Below are 10,406 nucleotides of genomic sequence, written 5' to 3' on the forward strand. Positions count from 1 at the left end.
GCTTTTACACACAATAAGACCCCATGGAGACACAGGGAGGGCATCTGACACACACAGGGAGGGCATCTGACACACACAGGGAGGGCATCTGACACACACAGGGAGGGCATCTGACACACACAGGGAGGGCATCTGACACACACAGGGAGGGCATCTGACACACACAGGGAGGGCATCTGACACTCAGCCATTTGAATGTCTAAAGTTGTGTAGGTGGAGCAGATTCTTCCTTCACTGAACTATGTGTCAGCTCACGGCCGGGGGTCAGAGGTCACCGAGCACAACTGGAGCATCATGGGAAATCGCAGACGACAGAGGCATTCACACCCCCCCCACTCCACTCCCCCAGCCCACCCTTTCTCTCTCCCCAACATCCCTCCCCCAAAAACAGCATGTCCGCTCAGAAACCACGACACGGGAAAGGGCAGTGGAGAGTCTACCACAACATTAGAAAAGACGGCGACCTGCGACCTACGACCCATGACCCTTCTCCTCCCCCTCCTCCCCCTCCTCCCTTGAAAACCTTACTCTAGAGAAGCAGAGGTGGAAAGTAAATATTTCAACCATCAGCAAATCACCAAAGCCAAACCGTGATGTCACAAACAAAAAACAAACAAACCTTATTATTACGTAAAAATAAAATCTGAAACATAGTCACGTTTCAGTGTAACGCAAAGTCCAACCTGTCCTATGTAAAAACAGAGAGAGAGTTAGGAGTCCTGTGGGATGTGTGGGGAAGTCTGCGAAAGGAATCAGAGCAGACATCTTTGTTTGGGAACATATTTTTATGACTGAAGTACTCTAACAAGACAGAGGGAGGAGGAGGAAAGGAGAGAGGGAGAGGAGAGAAACATGAAAGGAGAGAGTGAGCGAGAGAGAGCAGAGAGTTTATGGGTCAAAGCCAGAGGAAAACAAGCCACTGCTAAAGCATTCAAGGACAATATATATTTTTTAACACTGCAGTCCCTGCTTCAGTCCCTGCTTCAGTCCCTGCTTCAGTCCCTGCTTCAGTCCCTGCTTCAGTCCCTGCTTCAGTCCCTGCTTCAGTCCCTGCTTGTCTCTTAAATCCTCATAAGCAAATCCATCATCCTTCATTAGCCGCTGACTGCTAACTCCTGCTAGCTTATTTGCATTAAAGCGGACTCTAGATTTGAATGGGCCAAAGCTCAGTCCCTGCTTCAGTCCCTGCTTCAGTCCCTGCTTCAGTCCCTGCTTCAGTCCCTGCTTCAGACCCGGTTCAAGACTTAAATCCTCAAACAAATCCTCCATTAGCCAGTGACCATGCTAACTCTTGCTAACTAATTTGCATTGAAGTGGGAAGCAAAGGGGGGGCTTAGAGCATCAAAACTGAAAGTGAAACCTACAGAACAAGTTAATATGTTGTTTTAGGCGAATATAGCATTTTCAAAATAATAAAAGGTAACTTTGTGATCTAAATATGTTATGTGTTAGCAGTTATACCCACAGAAGTAAAATACCCCATCTTTAATTCCCCACAGAAGTAAAATACCCCGTCTTTAACTTAACTTGCTCATTCATAAAGTCACCACGTTCCTAGTCCTGGTTTGATTTTCAAATCCCTGACCTTTAGCTCTGTCCGTCTGTAATAAGCTTGTTAGCATTAGCATTAGCGTGCAGCATTAGCGTGTTGTGGGGGTCTAATATGTTTGAATGGGGAGAAATCTGTTGTTCCAGTGTAAGTGGTCGTCACGGTGACCAGGGCCACAAAAAAGTGGGACAAAAGGACCGGTCAGAGCAAGGGTCTTCAGCTCAATCTGTATAGACTGAGACGCATCACAAAAAGAGGGAGGACAAAAGGGTGGGAGGACAAAAGGGGGACACCAGGAGAGGAGGGGGAAGGAGAGAAGATGAGGGAGAGAGGAGGAGGGAAGAAGGAGGAAGAGTATATGGAGTTTAGTGATGTACTCATCCATCTGTTGTTACTTTAGGGATAAATAACAGCTCTGTAACACATTGTTTTCAGTCTCTGCACTGGTACATAGTAAGTGGTTGTTACCTGGAAGAAGATGGGGAAGAATGGGAAAGAGAAAGAAAGAGAACAAGGACCGATCATGGACTGTATACAAAAATGGACCCGCCGTGCTCCAAAGAGGAAGTGATCAATGGCGTGCTTCCGGCTCCATCGACTCTGGCTCCAGTTCACTTTCTATTGAAAAACTGTGGCCTCTCTCTCTATAACTGCTGCTGTCAGATATGTCATTCTTTCTGTCATTCTCTCTCTCTGTCTCACTGTTGCTCTCTCTGACAGGGGGGAGGAGAGGGAGAGAGAAGGAGAGGGGAAAGAGAAAAGTGTGAGGAGAAAGGGGGAGAGTGAACAGTGAGGAAATGACACTGAAGGTTGGTGTATGACACTGAAACACTGTCATACACCATCCTCTTCTTAATCTCTCCCTCTTCTTTCTTTCTTTCTCCCTCCCTTCCTTCTCTTCTTCTCTTTTCTAAGGCTGTGGTCCTTTAGTCATTAGGTCAATTGTTCAATAGATTATTATAAAATGTGGCTCACTTAGACTTTCATTCTTTAATTTGAATTATAAGGATTGTCAGCACAAATACACTTTGGCCTAAGAGGACGTCATTTGAAATGGATATTACCATATCCATATCTATATCTATTCTATATCTTTTCTTTATATTTATCCATTTTATTCTATTTAGCTTCCTCCTGGCAAAGCCTCTGCAACACAACAACGTCTCCTCATTCAATTAAACACAATGTGAACAGAGATGACCTACTTTAGTCCCCCCGGTCTAGTGCCTGGAACATAATCCCCCCACCCTAGTCCTTGGTCCATAACCCCCCAGTCTAGTCCCCAGTCTAGTCCCCAGTCTAGTCCCCAGTCTAGTCCCCCCTGTATAATTCTATTAGGTCTATAGTGCCCCTGGTCCATACAGTCTATATGGTCTATAACCCCTGTTATAGACCAATGGGCAAACTTGTCTAATTACATTAGACATTTGGCCAGTGAACGTGTAAAGCCTGAATATGCAAGGCTCATTGTACAAATTGTTTTCCAATTAATAATTATTTTATTAAATTTTTGTTAAATAAACAACACAGAAAAACTCACATTCAGTTTAATCAAGTGCCAAAAGATCAACAACTTGTCGAAAAGGTAAACTGAACAAGGTTTACCCTTATTTTAATATAATTTGGTCACGGCGGGCCGGACTAATAAGCCGAAAGGGCAATGTGTGGCCTCTTGGTCATAGTTTGCCCATGTCAGGTCTGTAGTGTACCCCGGCCTATACGGTCTGTAGTGTACCCCGGTCCATATGGTCTGTAGTGTACCCCGGTCCATATGGTCTGTAGTGTACCCCGGCTTATACGGTCTGTAGTGTACCCCGGCCTATACGGTCTGTAGTGTACCCCGGTCCATACGGTCTGTAGTGTACCCCGGTCCATATGGTCTGTAGTGTACCCCGGCCTATACGGTCTGTAGTGTACCCCGGCCTATACGGTCTGTAGTGTACCCCGGCCTATACGGTCTGTAGTGTACCCCGGCCTATACGGTCTGTAGTGTACCCCGAGCCTATACGGTCTGTAGTGTACCCCGGGCCTATACGGTCTGTAGTGTACCCCGGGCCTATACGGTCTGTAGTGTACCCCGGCCTATACGGTCTGTAGTGTACCCCGGCCTATACGGTCTGTAGTGTACCCCGAGCCTATACGGTCTGTAGTGTACCCCGATCTTTACGGTTTATACGGTCCACAAAAGAATGGTCCCAGTTCCATCAGAGTCCAGATCAGAGCCATTGTTTTCTATATCGTCATTACTGTTTGAGAAAGAGGAGAGGTTCAAAAGCAGCTGTTATACGGAGGAGAGAGGGAAGAAGAGAGGGAGGAAAGGAGGAGAGGGGGGCTTAAGAGTGAGAGATAAAAATAAACCACGAGAAAGAAGAGAATTAATTATGCATATCAGACAGAGCAGGCAAAAGAGCGCAACAGAGAGAGGGAGAAAGAGGGAGGGAGAGAGAAAAAGAGAGCAAGGGAGGGAGGGAGGAAAACACAGACAGGGAGGGAAGAAGAGAGAGGGGGAAAGAGTGAGAGAGGTGGGGGAAGAAAGAAAGAAGAGGGGAGGCAGAAGAGAGGTGGAGGGACAGAAAGTGGGTAACGGGGACCGAGGAGGGGACAGAAGAAAGGGGTAAGGAGAGTAAGAAGGAAAGACACAAGATAAAAGGAGAGAGGTGGTAGAAGATAGAGAAAGAGAGAGAGAGAAAGGTAATGGGAGATAGAGAGGGAAAGACAGAAGGGAAATTATGGGAAAAGAGGAGAGTGAGAAAGAGAGACAGGGAGAGATAGAAACAGCGACAGAAAGAAAGGGAGAGAGCAGCCAGAAGAGGGAGGAAAGAAAGGGGAGGAGAGAGAGAGAAAAAGAGGAAGAGGGAAAGAAGAGGTGGAGAGGGAGAGAGAGAGAGAGAGAGACAAAGAGGGACAGGGAAAGACAGAAGGAGGGGGAAGAGAAGACTGTTATTCTATAGGTTTTAGTGGTGTGTTGAAGAATTGGGGTTCTGATTTCTGAATTGGGATTTTGTCGGTTGTTCTGATGCAGCTCAAGATCATTCTAAAGATATTTAGGAAAGGTTCATTTCTGTCCTGTCAATGGGACTTTTCGATACTACTTTAAGGATCGATAAGTATCTGATTTTCAAAACTTTTGAAAACCCTATTTGATTGTGATTCATGTTGCAGCTCACAACTTGAACAGCTTATAAAAAACACATTTGTGTGTGTGTACTTTGACTTCGATCGAGCCACAGCACTTGGCGCAAGTGGCTAACGCTTTAGGCTAACCTCTTTAGACAGACACAAATGAAAACATGAGCCAGAAAAACATCCTGTTCTGAGAAAGCCGATACAACTGTAGCCTGAACAACTGCATGACCTGCAACAGGCCTGGACAAATGCTGCACACACAGGAATAAGAATATTTTGTTAACTTAAAAACAAGAAAAGCTTTGGACTCAAAAAGCACCCAAAGAGCTGCATACGGCCATAGCTGCCAGGGCCCGTAGACTGTAAATATAAATGGACATAGCTAACCTGCTGGCCACTGCAGTCGAAACAGGAAGTGAGCATGGGCGAGCTTTTGGCTCCATTGACTCTACTGTCAGGCTCGTCATTTTGGTCTCAAAAAGTTCATATTAACCTACTCTACATGATCCTGGGCTTTTTATTTCACTATTGTGGCTGTAAATCTAGATATGAACATTCATAACAGACAAATCTGGTGCCTTCTTTCCCCGAGGTCGTTCCCACTAGCGTTAGTAACAGGTTTGATTGACAGTTTTGCTAAGCGCCTGCCCCCTGCTAAACCACTGATGCGTGCAGAAAGGGGCGTTACCTTCAACAGTTTCTCTCTGGATTGGCTCTTTGGTTGCCATGATACTCAAGGTCAGAATTCCAAATATGGAACTCAGCTCCAAATTCACCTCTATAACTGCTCTAGCCTCAATGAGCTTCATTTGACTGGAGCTGAACACTATGGGTGACATAGGTCAGATCAGCACAAACTTGGCTGCCAATGTGTGCCAAGTGCCTCCGTGATCAAACACCATCACCACATCACAAACATGCAGGGGAGAGTGTCATGCTCAAGGACACAACAATAGTATGCACGAGGGAGAGGGAGCAGGGTGGAATCTGCTGTGGAACTGTCAGACTGCAGATGTGTTGACATGGTTTATGGTTAATATCTGGGTCTATCCAGATGAAACTGTCCCGGTTCAGTGTTATCCACATGAAATCAAAACTGGCCCAAAGTTCATTTTTCTCTGTCAGTTTAAATAAATAAAAAGTCAGATGATTTTTTTCACAACAGCCTCAAAGTGGAGCCATTATCCAAGCCCAAAGACGTGAGAGTCATCAAAGGACTTTAAGACATTAGATTAATACGGCAAGTTTGTGGAGCCGATCCCTGATAAACTAATAAACCAAAACTAATGAAAAGGTTCAGGTTTTAGAATCACATGGTAAATTCAATAGAGTTATTATTCCATGCATCAGTTTGGAGGAGGTCTGACATGGGCCCTGCGTGTTTGGGTTCCTCTGAAGTTCACTTAACTCAGCCAAAGCAAAATCTTGTGTAGAATCAACATGAAAACAGCCAGAAAACAAGACTCATTTAGGACGTTTCTGGAGTAATTATGATACAGATCAGAGCAGGAGGGAGGGAGGGAGGAAGTCCTGGAGTCCGGGATTAAAACATGGTTTGGTCCGTGGTTTCAGTCCCTCGTTTCAGTCCTGTCCAAGTCCCTGGTCTAGTTCTGTAGTGGCGCTGACATGTGCACTTTGCTCTGGCCTTTTTGTGGAGCTCCCCCCCCTCCTCTGCATTCCTCACACTGTCCAGAGGTATGCTCATGTGAGAGAGAGGGAGGGAGGGAGAGACAGAAGCAGAGAGAGAGGTGAAGAAAGAGAGAGAGAAACGAGGGGGAGCAGCAGAGAAGAAGGGAGCTAGTGAGAGAGCAGAAGGGGAGAAGGGGGAGAGAGGAAGGGGTGGGAGGAGTGAGGGAGAGGGTGGTAAGACAGAGGGTGAGAAAGAAAGACGCGAAGACAAGGCAAGGAGAAAGAAGATAGCAAAGGGGATAAGGGAGGGAGGGGAGGAAGAGAGAGACAGAGACAGAGAAAGAGAGAGAGGGCAAAGGGCAGCAAGTGTCTGATTCGGGCTGTGCTGAAGTTCAAGAAATGACTTTGTGAAATCTAAATGAGATCTACTGAAACCTGCCAGTCCCTTATGACTCCATTTAAATACTAATACATAGATTCAATACTGATACCACAATGATAATAAAAACACTTTTTTTTTAGCAGATTTTCAGCATTAAATGGTAGTACTTTCTTTTATATTCCCATGTGACCTTATGTCTATGTAATCCCACAGTGGTCCATGGGTGTATACTCGTCTATGTGTCTTATACTTGTGAAAGATACAGCTCAACATCATTCTAAAGATGTTCAGGAAACGTTCATTTCTGTCCTGACAATGGTCCTGTTTTAGTATCTGTACCTGCTAAGAGAATGATGTCAATCTGCATTTTGAACTGGACATAAATAAAAGTTTAGTGCTTCTATAGAAATCAGTGACAGGAGCTTGGTTAGTTCTGCCACTCCTGTTGACTTTGTGGTCCATATTGTATTTGTACAACTACTACTACATACGTACACAATACTGCAGTTTTGTGTGTACACTGAAGTGGCCGAACTGTTTATCCTCATGGAAATAAAAGTAAATATTTGTTCTAACAGTAAGTAGTAGTAAAAGCGGCGATAGCAACACAGATGTAAAACGTCACTGTTGACAAAGTACTTTACTAGTCAAAATATTTGGAGTACACTCTTTTATGGACTTAAAAATTAAAAACTAATTATGCAAAATAGTTACATTATTAGAAGAAACAAAGGGGCTAAACCAGGACTGAAAAAAGACAGGGACTAAAACAGGACTAAAACAGGGCTAAATCGGTGCTGAACCAGGACTAAAACAGGGCTAAACCAAGACTAAACCAAGACTTCTTTAAACCCCAGTGGCTCTGCAGTAGCCAGTCACATAGAGGACTGATTTGACAGGCTGTTTTGGGCTCCACCTCCTACATTAAACCTGATGCCACAGAGTGCAGGTCTTGAGCAGGTCATTTACATGTGAAAGCAGCGTGCTGCCTTGAGTGGGCACAGAACAGACGATGTCATTCGCGATTTCACCGCAACATGTCAACCAACGCCAAACAGCACCGTGAAACTGCGGAGGGGGTTTAAACCTGGACTGAACCAGGACTGAACCAGGACTGAACCAGAACTGAACCAGGACTGGCTTTGCAGTTAATCCCAATTTAGATTTGGTTTGCTCCTGTTTTAGTCCTGGTTTAGTCCTGCTCTAGTGCAGGTTTAGTTCTGGGTTTGAACCAGGGCTAAATCAGGACTAATCCAAAAGTTAATTGAAAGCAAACTTAACTAGAGCTAAACCAGGACTAAACAAGGCCAAAAAACAAAATGGGTCAAATATGGCACTAAGTCAGAACTAAAGAAAGTCTCATTTTCTGTGTAGAGAAATGTGGACTAGGACTGAACCAGGACCGAACCAGGACTAAAGAAAGAAGTCTTATTTTCTGTAGAGAGAAATGTGGACTAGGACTAAACCAGGACTGTTACTGGACTACAGCTTCACATGAGTTTAAACAGAACCAGGGCCACAGCTTGAGAGTCACTGCATCTATAGAAAACTGACACAAAACCTGTCCAACAAATGCTCACACTTCAGTAAATACACATTAATACTACACATTCTTTGATGGGGACTTGCACATTTGGTATTGCACTTTACATTTGAAAGATACAACGTGCAAAATATTAAACAGCTAAAGAGCTCAGACTAATTGTAATAAGCCCAAATACTGCTAATTGGACCCTTTTCAACAATCCAATTTTACACCACGTAAAAATATGTTCCTTGGGTTCAAAATGTGCACCATTGTCAACCTAGTGCTGCTCCAGTCCTGCAAAAATGATGTGCAAACACGTCGGTGCAGTAAATACATAGAGACTGCATTTTAAATGAGACAGTCCACAATCCACAAACTGTATTAACGCCTATTGATCTCACTCTGAAGCCTCAGTGATAATCTCTCAGTCCACTCCTATTCCTCTCCAAAAAAAAAAAAAAAAAAAGCCCAGAAAACCTCGCCTCTACAGCTCGAATCCATTTGAACCAGCGCCTCAAACCGGGAGGTCTAATTCGGTTAAGTGTGATTTTATGAATAACGAGAAGCTAATTGAGCAGCGAGTTCGTGTTGAGTCGCACTCCACACACCCACGGGCGCACCTCTCCTCGCCTCCATCGCTGCTGCCGCTTCCACAGCTGCTAAAAATGGGCAAAAATCAATGTTAGACCAAATACACATGCGTTAAAATGCGTGCGCTTCGTTAGCAGATAAGCGGTCTCTCCACACAACGTTGTTTCTAATTATTTCAAAGGCTAATGGACGAATTGATTTTAGGCAATGAAATTAGCCCTCCTGGGAGAATGTATCCCTCAGGTCTGTTTAAACCGACACGGAAATTCTGGCAGTGAAACAGGGTAAAATTGCGCGTAGTTAAGTCGCGCCGTGGCCTCTCCAAACGTGCACTTATCCAAGCTGCGTTCTGTGTAGCCTCGACGCATACCTGCCAGCAGACGAGGGCTAGCCGCTGTGGCATTCCTCCGAGGCACACACACACACACACACTCAGAGAGACACGACAACTCGAGCCAAAACGTGTCCGAGAAGTGTGCCCTGTCAGAGCGGGTACAAGTCCACCCGCCTCCCCTCTCCACCGGTGCGTAAAATGCGTCCAAACTCGCATTGTGCACAGTTTGGAAGCGGTTTAGTTGTTACCGCAGTCGCTTACGCCGTGCTTGGGAAGCCAAACACGCCACGCTGCAGCACCAGAGAGCGGGGTCGAGTGACGAGTGCGTCCCCGGAGTGCGGTCGTGTAGCCCGGGGTAGCACCAGGTGGATCTCCTCCCCGCGGGAATTACGACGCATTACGAAACGAAATTGGAAGTGGAATTCTCTGCGGCGACTGAAACCGCGGGTAGCTCCAAGTTACAGAGAAAAAACCAGCAGGCAAACAGATGTAACCAACGCGTTCTCTGCCTCGTAAAATGCCACAAATGTGCAGATATTTTAGGTTTTTGTGGTAGTAGAAGTGTTCAGAAACAACCCGGTGTAATGGTGGAACAAACTCAACAAACGGAGGAAGCGCGAGGGCGAAAAAACGTTAAATGTTGCCAACCGGTTTCGTGTCTAAACTTCCACACCAAATGAAGGGTTATCGCTGGAGTTTGAGCTGTACTTACGGGTTTAAGTGATCCTCGAGACAGATATCCGCCCCATAGTTTTAAAATCCACAAGTTTAAAGCGATATTTCCACGGGTTCGGCTTGTTGTTCGTGGGTTTTTTTTTTGGTTTTGTTTTTTGTAGCAGCAGAAGCCGAGTAGTGTTGTGCGCTCTGCTCTGTGCCGCGGCTCTGTGCGTGTGAATGGAACCGAGAGGCGAGGAATGCAGCTCGCTCAGATCCGGGGGGAGGGAGGGTAAAGTGGGAGGAGGGAGGGTGGCTGTAGTGCGCGTGGACCCGGACAGAGGGCGCACCGGAGCAGACAGCATGTGACATAAAGCGTGACTAAACGGGGAAGATGGAACTGGAGAGCAGAAACTGGGTTATTCTTTTAAATCAGGCATGTCCAAACTAGGGCCCGAGGGCAAAATGCGGCCCTCAGACCAATTTTTCTTGGTCCTCAAGCTTCCAGATGAATCAGCCCATATTACCTTAAACAGAACTTTTTACTGTACATTTCCGAAAATCTACTTTAACAAGCCCGTATCAAATATTTAATGTGTCCTGTTGAAGATGT

At 45.5% G+C, this 10,406-nt stretch overlaps 1 protein-coding gene across 2 annotated transcripts in view; it reads right to left on the minus strand.

Moving 5' to 3' along the window:
• The window catches only part of LOC117370751 (plexin-A1-like), a 135,450-nt gene extending 125,419 nt beyond the window's left edge, over positions 1-10,031 (minus strand). The window contains exon 1 of one of the 2 annotated variants that reach the window (XM_033966280.2): positions 9,852-10,031. The gene's annotated coding sequence lies outside the window, so the exon portion shown is untranslated. The remainder of the gene's footprint in view (positions 1-9,851) is intronic. The other variant, XM_055221788.1, reaches the window with a different exon arrangement.
• Between the last annotated feature and the right edge of the window lie 375 nt (positions 10,032-10,406).

The sequence above is a fragment of the Periophthalmus magnuspinnatus genome, chromosome 5, assembly GCF_009829125.3.
Source record: "Periophthalmus magnuspinnatus isolate fPerMag1 chromosome 5, fPerMag1.2.pri, whole genome shotgun sequence".
Lineage (NCBI taxonomy): Eukaryota > Metazoa > Chordata > Actinopteri > Gobiiformes > Gobiidae > Periophthalmus > Periophthalmus magnuspinnatus.